We start from the raw sequence: 11,417 nt of genomic DNA, 5'->3' as shown, positions 1-11,417 counted from the left end.
TGTATTCTTCTTTGGTAAATATCTAAGACTGGAATTGTTTTGGTAAATAGGAGTGAAATTGGTGTGTTTTTCAGTTTGGGGTTACTATGAAAGAAGTTGGTCTAAAAATTTGCTTACAGATTTTTGACTGGACATATATTTTTATTTCTATTTGGTAAATTTTTAGGATTGGAAATATTTAGGTAAGTAAAGTTTTAATTTGTAAGAAACTATTAAAGGTTTGCAAAGTGTAGTTGTTCTGTGTTCCCATCGACACTTTTTTTGTTTTTGTTATTTTGGTAGTTGTTCAGCATTTAATACTAAAATTCCAGTTTTTATATATATACACATATATACATAGATATATAGATATATATATACACTATTGCAATTTCTGTGTTTCAACTGAATGTAAATGCATCTAACGTAATTACTAAAATGTTCAAGTTTAAATCTCTTATCTTCCAGATTGGTTTTCATTTGTTCTCTCTGTCTCTCTTTGGTCTCTTCAAGAGAACAATTTGGAAAAATTTAATCGTTTTTTATTATTCAATTTTATCTCCACTATTTTGTTTTTATTAGCTCACCATTTTAAGTCAGAAGTCTGGAACAAGGTGGCGGGGCTCCTTGTGCAGAGTATCACAAAGCTGAAATAAGACTTCAGCTGGACTGACTTCTTATCTTCAGGACCTAGGGGACAATCAGTCTACAAGCCCATTCTTGTTCTTGGCTGAATTCTGTTCCTTCCAGGTGATGTCCTCATTTCCTTGTTGGTGTTAACCAGGGCCTGGTTCAGTCTCCAAGAGGCCATTCCACTTCTGGCCATGGGTCCCACTCCATCTTTAAGCAAACAATGGTGCTTTGAATCTCTGAAATGCTCTTTTGCAACCATCTGGAGGAACCTCTCTGCTCTTAAAAGAGTTACGTGATGAGGTCAGCCCCACAAGGATATTTTAATGTCAACTGATTAACACCTAAGACTTTTAATTAGATCAACAAAATCTCTTCACAGAGATAACTAGATTTGTGTTTGATTGAATAACTGAGAGAAATTGTGTATACAGCAGGGACCAGGAATCCTAGGATTTCAGGGGATGATGTATTAAAACTCTGACTACTACACAGTACAAAATGACTTGACCTAGTTCAAAATAGAGAAAGGTGGCCAGGTGCAGTAGCTTATGCCTGTAATCCCAGCACTTTGGGAGGCCAAGGCAGGTGGATCATGAGGTCAGGAGTTCAAGACCAGCCTGGCCAAAATGGTGAAACCCTGTCTCTACTAAAAATACAAAACTTAGCTGGACATGGTGGCAGACACCTTAATTTCAGCTACTCAGGACGCTAAGGCAGGGAATTGCTTGAACCTGGGAGGTGGAGGTTTCAGTGAGCCAAGATAGTGCCACTGCACTCCAGCCTGGGCAACAGAGTGAGACTCCGACTCACAAAAAAAAAAAAAAAAAAAAAACTAGAGAAACGTATTTCTTTCTGTATTTTAATTGAGATAAGATATGTGCTATTTTATTGTATAAAGAATAATGAAATATTAGGAATACTTTTATGAAGAAAAGGAGGAAAGTTGAGAAATTAAAACTACATGGAAAAATTGTCAACTGAATATTAGAAAGGCAGGAGTAAAACTGATACTTTGAGGACCATGCAATAGAATAGATAATCGACATAAGTTAGCATAGGAATCCATACTTCTCTAAAGACCTTTTGAAATCTGGCAAGGATGTAGCTACGAAGAAATTAGAGAGTTACAATGGAGAATATTCAAGCAATTAAGAGATCCTTAGATGTTAGAGAAGTTATAGTGAATGGCTGAATATGTAGTTTAGAGTGATAAGATGGTCAAGAGAAGACAGAAAAGCTCTGAGGTACAGGAAATTGTACTGTTAAAAATGGGAAGTATTATAAGTCATAATGAGGAGAAAAATAGAAAGTTCAAATACTAGAAAGTGGTACATGATAAAAAGCTAGAATGCTGCTCTTGAATTTAGATCTAGAATCAAAACATTAAAAATACATTTTTTTCATCAAATGACACAAGTTGATAGTAATGACAAAATGTGATTATATGTTGATGTGTGGCTAGACATAAAGAACATTACTTAATGGGTACATAATTCATAATATAACATAATAATGTACATGACTAAAACATTCTGAAGCCAGGTGTTTTAGTCAGGGTTCTCTGGAGGGACAGAACTAATAGGAGATATATATATATATATATAACTAATAGGAGATATATATATATATATTTATTTACTAAATTAACTCACACAATCACAAGATCCCACAATAGGCCACCTGCAAGCTGAGGAGCAAGGAGAGACAGTCTCAGTCCCAAAACTGAAGAACTTGGAGTCCGATGTTAAACGGCAGGAAGCATCCAGCATGGGAGAAAGATGTAGGCTGGGAGGCTAGGCCAGGCTAGTCTTTTTATGTTTTTCTGCCTGCTTTATATTCCAGCTGTGCTGGCAGCTGATTAGATGGTGCCCACCCAGTTTAAGGGTGGGTCTGACTTCCCCAGCCCACTGATTCAAACGTTATCTCTTTTGACAACACCCTTACAGACACACCCAGGATCAATACTTTGCATCCTTCAATCCAGTCAAGTTGACACTCAGTATTAACCATCACAACAGGATAAAAGCTTTCATTTTCTACATTTTTTAATGTGCTTTTGTTTTAATCTTTATCCTACTTATTATATATGCACATGCAAAGCTAGAAGAGTCAAGTAGTTTTTTCTTATAACAAAATAGAGAATTTATTGTACCCTCTGTCTCTTGTTTGCCTGACTATAGAGGCAACTATTTTCAACTTTTAAGCTGATGTTTTAAAGATTTGCTTCCATATTCCAAATATCAGAATTATATACTTATGTCTTGACTTTTTGTTCAATTTTAGATATTCTCTAATTATTTTCTCCTATGGAGAAATGAGGTTTAGCAGTCTTTTACACTCAGCCCTTACCACAATTGTATATCTATTTTCTTTCTTTCTCTCTCTCTTTCTCTGCATCTCTTTCTCTTTCTCTCTCTCTTCCACACACACACACACACACACACACACACACACACACACACACAATCTTCCCCCATGTTATCAATATAGTTATCTCATAAGTTTGATTATATCAGTGTTTATACAATTACATGTATGTAAATACTAGTCTAAGCTATTTTGTATACTCAAAGTATTTTTCCCTTCTTAATCAAATTTTTCACCCTCTGGAGTTGAAAATTACCTTATTTTTGCAGGCTTTTTTCATGTACTTCACACTAACTCAAATCCAAGCTCTTCACCAATTGTCTAAATTTCCTTTTAAGATGTAACATTTAAAGGATAAAATTGATCTTTTGAAGACATCTGTTCTGAGGACTTTGGCATCATTCTGGACTGATTTTCCTCATGCCTGCTATACATATGTCTTCGTCGAATTTTCATGTTACCATGACCCAAAAGATGCCCTTTACTTTTTCCTATATTTCCTGTGTTTCATGCCTCCACCTTTGTTGGTACATAACCTTATTTGAATGAAGCTCATTTAGAGTAGTTTCTTGATAAAAGTACCTAGTAGATTATTTTGCAAACATTGAACATCTCTATCATAAGATTTATGGTTTGGCTGAGTATCAAGCCCTAGGTCTGATAATTTTCTCTTAAAATCTTGTAGACAATGCTTCATTGTCTGTAGCTCCCAGTGTTGATCTTAAGCAGCCTAAGGCCTAACTCCTGAGACTTTTCATGTGATTCATTTTTTTTCCCTCCCTGGAAGTCATAAAATCTTATCTTTGCCCCTAGCATTCTAAAATTTCATGTTGATATAACTTGGTATGGGCCCATTTTTAAGTTTATTTTGCTGAGCACTCACAAAAGTGGGGCTTTCATTCTCACAACCCATATCCTTCCATTGTAAGAAATACTCTCAGTTATTTAATTGATAGTTTTCTCTCTTCAGTTTTTTTTATTCTCTCTCTTTCTGGCACTTCTGTTACTTGGATGCTATACTTCTTTTACTTTTCCTTTTTTTTTAAAAAAATACTTTTTACTTAATTTTCCTTTCTTTTTTAATTTTATATTTCTCTGCTTTTAGGGAGATTTCCTCAACTTTATATTTGGATATTGCAATGGAATTTTTTTAAATTTTGCTGAATTCTTTTTTTAATAAAAATGTCTTATTTCTCTAAGAATATCCATAAAATGCTTTTATAATGTACTGTCTCAATTTCCAAAATTTCTTATTTTTTCTCTGTTTATTTTGATCCTTATGTTTTAACTTGGAAGTTCACAGATGACTGGTGATCCTTGAGGGTCTGCTAATATTTAAAAGTAGGACATTTAAAAGCCGACTTGGAACATTGAGCCCCCAAATGGAAATTGCAACTGTAATCTTCACTATAGATTTTGTTCCTTTCTTAAAAAACAAAAAGAAGCATATTCATGTTTTTTCTCTTGGCTAAGTAGATTCTCTATATAATGATTTTCAGTAGCCTAGAGATTATAATCTTGGCTGCTGTCATTCTGGAAGATATGCTGGGGAGAGAGCTATGGGATCAATATTCAGTATTGTAAATGTTTGTTTAATTATCTCATGTTCCACAGAATACTCAACCTTTAAATGTCCCCTAGTCCAGAAGCCTTCCATCAGGCCCACCTCCATTCATTGTTTTTGGTACAAAATAAATCCTATGGAGACATACAATGATTGAGAAGACCTGAGTTTCTAATTGTTTCTTTGTTCTTTTTTAAATTGCTTTTTTACTTATTGATTTTATTGAGGAATAACAGGCATGCAATAAATCCCTTCTATTGAAAGTGTACAACCCAATGAATTTTGATAGTTGTATTAGCTCATAACCACACAACCACAATCAATATACAAAATATATCTATCACCCACAAAATATTTCTCACATCTTTTGCAGTCAGTTCTTCCTTCAGTCCTTACCCCAGGCGACTACAATAGATGATTTTGCAATTTGATATAAATGGAATACAGCTTGGAATCTTTTGTGCCTTGCTTCTCTCAGAATAATGATTTTGAGACTTATCCATGTTGTTGCATTCACAATGATTTGCTTCTTTTAATGCTGAGTAGTATTCCATGGTATAAATGTACCTCCTTTATTTTATTCATTTTACTATGAATGGACCCTTGAACTGTTTCTAATTTTTGGCCATTTTGAATAAAGCTGTTCTGAACATTTATGTAGAAATCTTTATGTGGACAATAGCTTTTGTTTCCATGGCATAAACACTAAGGTGTAAGATCACATTTCTAAGAAACTATCAGTTTTTCAAAGTCATTGGGCCATTTTATAGGTACTCCACATCCTTGTCAACACTTGTTACTATCCATGTTTATAATTTTAGCCATTCTAATGGGTATATGGTTTTAACTGTTGCTTAACATTTTAAACGACTCATCCTTGTTTTAATCCACCTTGCCCTCATTTCCAACAGAAAACTGGCACTACAAATTTATATTTTTTAAAGGGTATTCTGTAATATATAGATAGGGTTGTTTCTTGGCTTTTTTTTTTCTTTTTTTTTGGCAATGGGTTAAGAATTCAATTTTCCCAGATTGCTAAATCAATTTCTGCCTATTCACATGCTTCCTGTCTTCCAAAGTACAGTTGCCATTATATCTACTCTACTTATCTTTGTCCTTGTATGTGTTCATATTCAAAAGTCCCTTAATCTTACTGGGATTTTTGGAGGGAATATAAGAAACAGGTCGTATTTAATATATCGTCTTCATCCCTCTGGTATTTAACAGGTTTATTTAACATTTAAAATTGTTGTCAGAGCACAGACAAGGTTACAAGTGAAACAATTAATTAGATGTTAAGATACATACTGTGAAAATAATGAGAGAAATGGTGGTGTACGATACATAAGTGTAGGTTCAAAAAGGCATATATATTTAAAAGGGAGTTATTTTTTAAAATTATTCTTATGTTGGCATGATAATTTTACAGGGCCTTGCGGAAAAATAAGGGGTTATCCTATTTTTCAGAGATCGTGGGGAAGTAGTAGGAGAATAAATTTACTGGAGAGAGATAGAGAAAACATAAAGTAACTACCTAACTAAAATAGGAGAAGGACTCATTAACATCGAGGCATTTTGATTTTGTTTTAAACATTGGGTGCATTGTTACACTAACAGCTCCGCAAGGTGTCATACTTGACACGAAATATACATTCAGATATTTTTGGGGATCCCATTCATATTTTTCATGGAATAGAAAAATAAATTTAAATAATCTGGATGGCCTTTTTCACTATTCCATGCTTTCAGCAGAAAGCCCGAAAACACCTAACATAAGCTATGGTTTTTATTTACACCCCTTTCCAAAGAACAGCAAAACATCAGTCTTTTACAAATAATCTATTTGTTCATTTAAAAATATATTCTGAGTGCCCTCTGTGTGCCAGGGATTTTTAAAATTCCAACTTCATGCTTCTCATCAATTATTTTAATATTCTTACCCATTTTACCAGAATTTAAAATTTTGCTATCTTAAATATTTTAGTTATTACACTGTTTATAACGAATATACTCTTTTATAAGCTAAATTTGTAATCAAAAGAATCAGAAGACTCTGATTGCTGCTAAAATTTAATCATTTTTCTTGTTAATCTCCTCTAATACCTCTCATAAAAGATTCTTCCTCTGTTCTGAAATCCTCACCATGCACAATTCTTATTTTCATTGTAAGAAAAGAAATTATCAGCTTTTACCTCCAATTAACTGTTCAACTTACTGCTATCTGACTTCCCCAGCTTTCCACTGAAACTCGTCTTAACGTCATCAACAGCTACCATTTTGCCAAATGCTAAGGATTTACTCTGTCTTTATCTTCAAAGTTTCAGCAGCCTTTCACAAAGCAGATCCTGTGTCTTTTCTGAAATACTTCTCTCTGTTGGCTTCCATGATGTCAGTATTTTCTATTTTTTTCTTTCCTCCCTAGTTACTCCTGCACCTCACTTTTGCCTCCTTGAATGAGTGACATCAAGATGTTCATTTTATTATCACATTATTCTTCAATGTGTGGCATTATTTGTCAGTGTGTTGCCACACTGGAATTTAAGTATTATAGGAACCATATTTTCTTATACGATAGAAATATTAATGAAAAAATTCAATTGCTTCAACATACAGTTCAGTTAAAGGAAGAGCTATATTGCATTGTGAAACAAAAATGACAAATAATACTTTTTTTCTACAACATAATCTCCTCTAAAGAGTTTCGACACATAATTCTGAGTTATTATTTATCTAAAGCAGTATAACCAGAATGAAGATGTCCTAGAAAAAAATGTAATAGAGAAAAGTTTAAAAGTATCAGGATTGTTCAACCTTGAATAAATATTTAGGATGGGCATAATAAATCTATTAGATTACTCCAAAAATTCTTATGTGAAAGCTGAGATAGATAAAATCAGTGTACATGCAAAGATAATAAATAATCTTTTTATAGGAGATAATATTCTGACTTGGGAGGGGTGCTGATTATCAGAGCTCTTTCTAACTCTCGAAGAGCTTACTGCTTAAGCTCTTAGCATTATAGTCATATTTAGAACAAATTGTCCAGTCTGCAAACTTAATAATGCAGCATAAATGATGGCCTTTGAAAAGTCAGTTTAAGCTACCTGTGTTTGAGAATGGCTATTTGAAGAAAAATATCAATAAATCAAGGAAGCAGAAATGTAAAATATATGTTACAATTTTCTGATAGTTGAACTTGCTGTCAATGTTTAGTCCTTCATATATTTTTACATATCTATGACAAGAAATTAAGCTAGACAAGCCTAAGTTACTCATTACATTTTACATTTGATATGTGGGAAAACCCATGGCAATTATGAAGTAAAATTATATAGAAAGGGTTAAATTTTAAGCTATTTTTGTACAAGGTTAAATCTCACCAGGTATTTACTGATGTAAAGATAGGATGATATAGCTTAAGCTCACATTCAGTTATACTGTGTCACAAACCAGAAAGACTGAAGTGCTTCGGGTAGCCACGTCTTATAATCGTCTCCAAAAGAAGTACTATAGATAAACCAAGCCAAGATTTAAAAATATACACTTGATAAACAACCTAGCATTCACTTTTATCTGCTTTATCAAAGTTGATGTTTTAAAAAGGGGGGAAAACCCCTAGTTTCTTTTTTTAACAAATGTCCAAATGCAACTTGAAGAAGTTGGTAGGAACATTTTAAAGTTAATTTTTTAGAATCTTTTACAAAATGTTTAGAGTGGCAAGATGCAGTCTATCCAACTAAGAATTTTTAACTACTGGTAAATAATATATAATGTGTGTTTTTAATGGGTTTAAATGTATTTTCCAGCTTTTAAACAATTAAAACATTAAATATAATTAAGCATTAAACATTAAAACAATTAAACATTATAATTTAAATGATAATTATATTTATGTAGAACTAGATAGAAAAAATAAGAGTGGTAAGAAATACAATAAATGAAACCATCAAATTGACATTGTATAATGTGAAGAGTTGGGTGAGACAAAGCAGTATCTTCTTTGGGAGAAACTGTGAGTGGAGCAGTTAAGACACGTGGTCTTACCTAGACAATAGGTCAAATAAAATGGCTACAGTCTTTTGTTTGTAAAAATAATGACATGCATCAGCAGTAGACCAGCAGTAAGAGTTTCCTGTTTTTCTTTCAAACTGTTGACTGTTAAAAACACATCTGTAACATAGCTTGCTATTACTGCATTCACTTGTTGTCCATTGAATTTAATACATTAAAATTTCCCAGTTATGAATAAAGATGAAAAACTCTATATGGTAAGAAAATGATTCTGGGATTAATACATATATTTCATTGTTGGTTCTGCCTTTAGTCCTTGCAGCTATTAGATTTATTTATCAGTGGTCTCTTCCATAATAGAGACTACTCTAAAGCCTGAAGATTATTTACTTAATAAAATTCACATTGCTACCCACCAGATATTAAAACGAGGTAAGCATGCACTGAGCCACCCAGCACCCAGATGAATTAAATTTATGTTGCACTATTAGTAAAAATTAAAGCACAGATTTTTTATTGATCTATAAAATTCTATATTTGAGAGCGTTTCTGAAATGCTATACCAAGGCTTGAAATATTTCCATACTAAAGAATCTATTTCAATCCTAGAATAAAATGATTAACATGTTACATAAAAATAAAGGAATAGCAATGGAAATTTAAAATACAGACAGTGCCTGAAAATTTATTCTTTTTTAGACCAAATTAAGTGGTAAGCATCTATACACAATTATTTTTCTTGATTCACTGTAAGACGAAAAGAAAAATCTAACTCAATTTAAAGCTACTTATTTATAGAAAGTAGCATATCTATTAAAGTGCTATTCTGAGTTTCATATAGACCCATTATCTATGTCCTCTAACATGACAAATTAGTATAAACATATCTCCCATATGCAGTCTAAGTGTACAAAGATTATCCACCTGATCACAGCTGGAGTAGAGGTAACCATTATATAATGATTAAGCTGCAAAGCTAGCCAAAGGCATTTTTAAGAACACAACTAGTTAAATGCTCTTGTAAACTTTTAGAAAAATAGCAATGTTGAAATTATTAATTAAAAATGAAAATCTCAAGCTTATGTGTTTACATACAGTTTGAGATAATTTTATTCTCTAAATAGTTTATGCATCTGTAATAAAATGACTTTCATTTTGTTTAAATGTTTTTGTTTTGTTTAACAAATATTCAGGGATTTTTTTAGGTGATGAAACATATAATCTTTCTGGATATTAATTTTGAGAAATACTCTATTTGTTAGCCAGTTTTATTATCTTGAAGAAATTATTTCACCTTAGGATGTGATAGATGGGAACCTTACTTGTCCTATCCATTACATGAAGAGACTGGACAGATGATTTCTAAGTCTTTCCAAACATTGCATCAGCTTGAATTCGCGAAATGCATATAACATTTAATTTAAAAAATGTAGTGTTTGCTAGGAGAAACTACAAACTGAGTGATGATTATGTTTCAGTTTAAGAAGGACTATTCAAGGAGGCAGAAATAGCAAGAAGAGTGGAATGGAGGAGATGCTGACTAAAAAAAAGAGACATCACCTCATCACTCTTTCAAAACTGAACCCCTCCACCACCAAAAACATCCTGAGGACTGGAATTGCACATCTAAACATAAACTAAAAACAATAGCATAAGCAACAGAAGATAATGTGCTTTCAATTTCAGAAAAATTGATTATTTACAGAAAAGTCAATATACTCTCTAGAATAGCTGTATAAATAATTTACCATTCTAAATATAATGGATTGTAGTCTCTAGAGTGTTTGGAAATACAGCTATCCCTCATTATATGTCAACCTAAACTGCAGAAAACTCAACCTTAAAAAAACTAAAGAAAGGAACTGATGTGTTTTAAATCACTTGAAATCATGACATTAAGAATTTTCAAAGATGTAGTACATTATATGCTAGTGCATAGTACTCTTTAGTGAAATAGTCAAATATTCTAAGCCCAGTGCATTAATAGAGCAGTATCTGCGATAGAGGATTGAGAGGGAGAAAGAGGACTTCTTAAGATCAAGTAATATCCAGCGATGGATAACATGCCTGTGACCCCAGGGATGGGAAGAGAGACAATTGAAATGCCGGTGTTAGAAAAGATGGTATGTGTTTTAAGGAATGCTTTTAAGTGTGGCAATTTTAGCAAAGAAAAAATCGAGCTATTATTGTAAGACTACATATAGTAGGATGAGAATTATTATAGTATCATAAAATATTTAACTTTTTCATTATATTTTTCAAATTAGGCTTTGAGAAAATTAGATTTTTTCTGTTTGAGTAGTCTTCTCCATAAAAATAATTATAGCTTTAACAAGTTTGTTGGACTAAACATACAAAAACATTGCAAAATATGCACGAAAAATAGTCTAAGTCAAAATTCTCTTAGAAATAAATTGGTTGTTTCCACGTAGAGAATTCCAGGGATTGTAGAGCATATGGTGAACTGATTCTATACTTTTGACTGAAAGACCTTTAGTGCAATACATATTAAAGATCTCCTCATGAAGAAGTAATATCTACAATTTCACCGAAGTCCTCAATTTAGTTAGATTCTCACCCTCTGCACCTCTCTGCCCTCTACTACCGATCCACCAACCAATGGTGGATATTAGGAGGTCATGACAAGTGACATAATTTGCAAACAGGCACAAGTGTTTCAGTGTGACCTAACTAAAGCCTTTTTCCTGATACACTACTTGGTATTGAGGGAAAGTGACTTGTAAATTACTGTGCAGTGGAAGGCTTTCTGTTCATGTAGATTTAACGTAGCTCACTACTATTATTTGCATTATTGCATTATTTTCTCCAAATGCAAATAATATTTGCATTATTGTCTCCAAAA

The sequence above is a fragment of the Sapajus apella genome, unplaced genomic scaffold, assembly GCF_009761245.1.
Source record: "Sapajus apella isolate SASKATOON/1434 unplaced genomic scaffold, GSC_monkey_1.0 scaffold22, whole genome shotgun sequence".
Classification (NCBI taxonomy): Eukaryota; Metazoa; Chordata; class Mammalia; order Primates; family Cebidae; genus Sapajus; species Sapajus apella.
The sequence above is the reverse complement of the archived record's forward strand: the minus strand, read 5'-3'. Positions refer to the sequence as shown.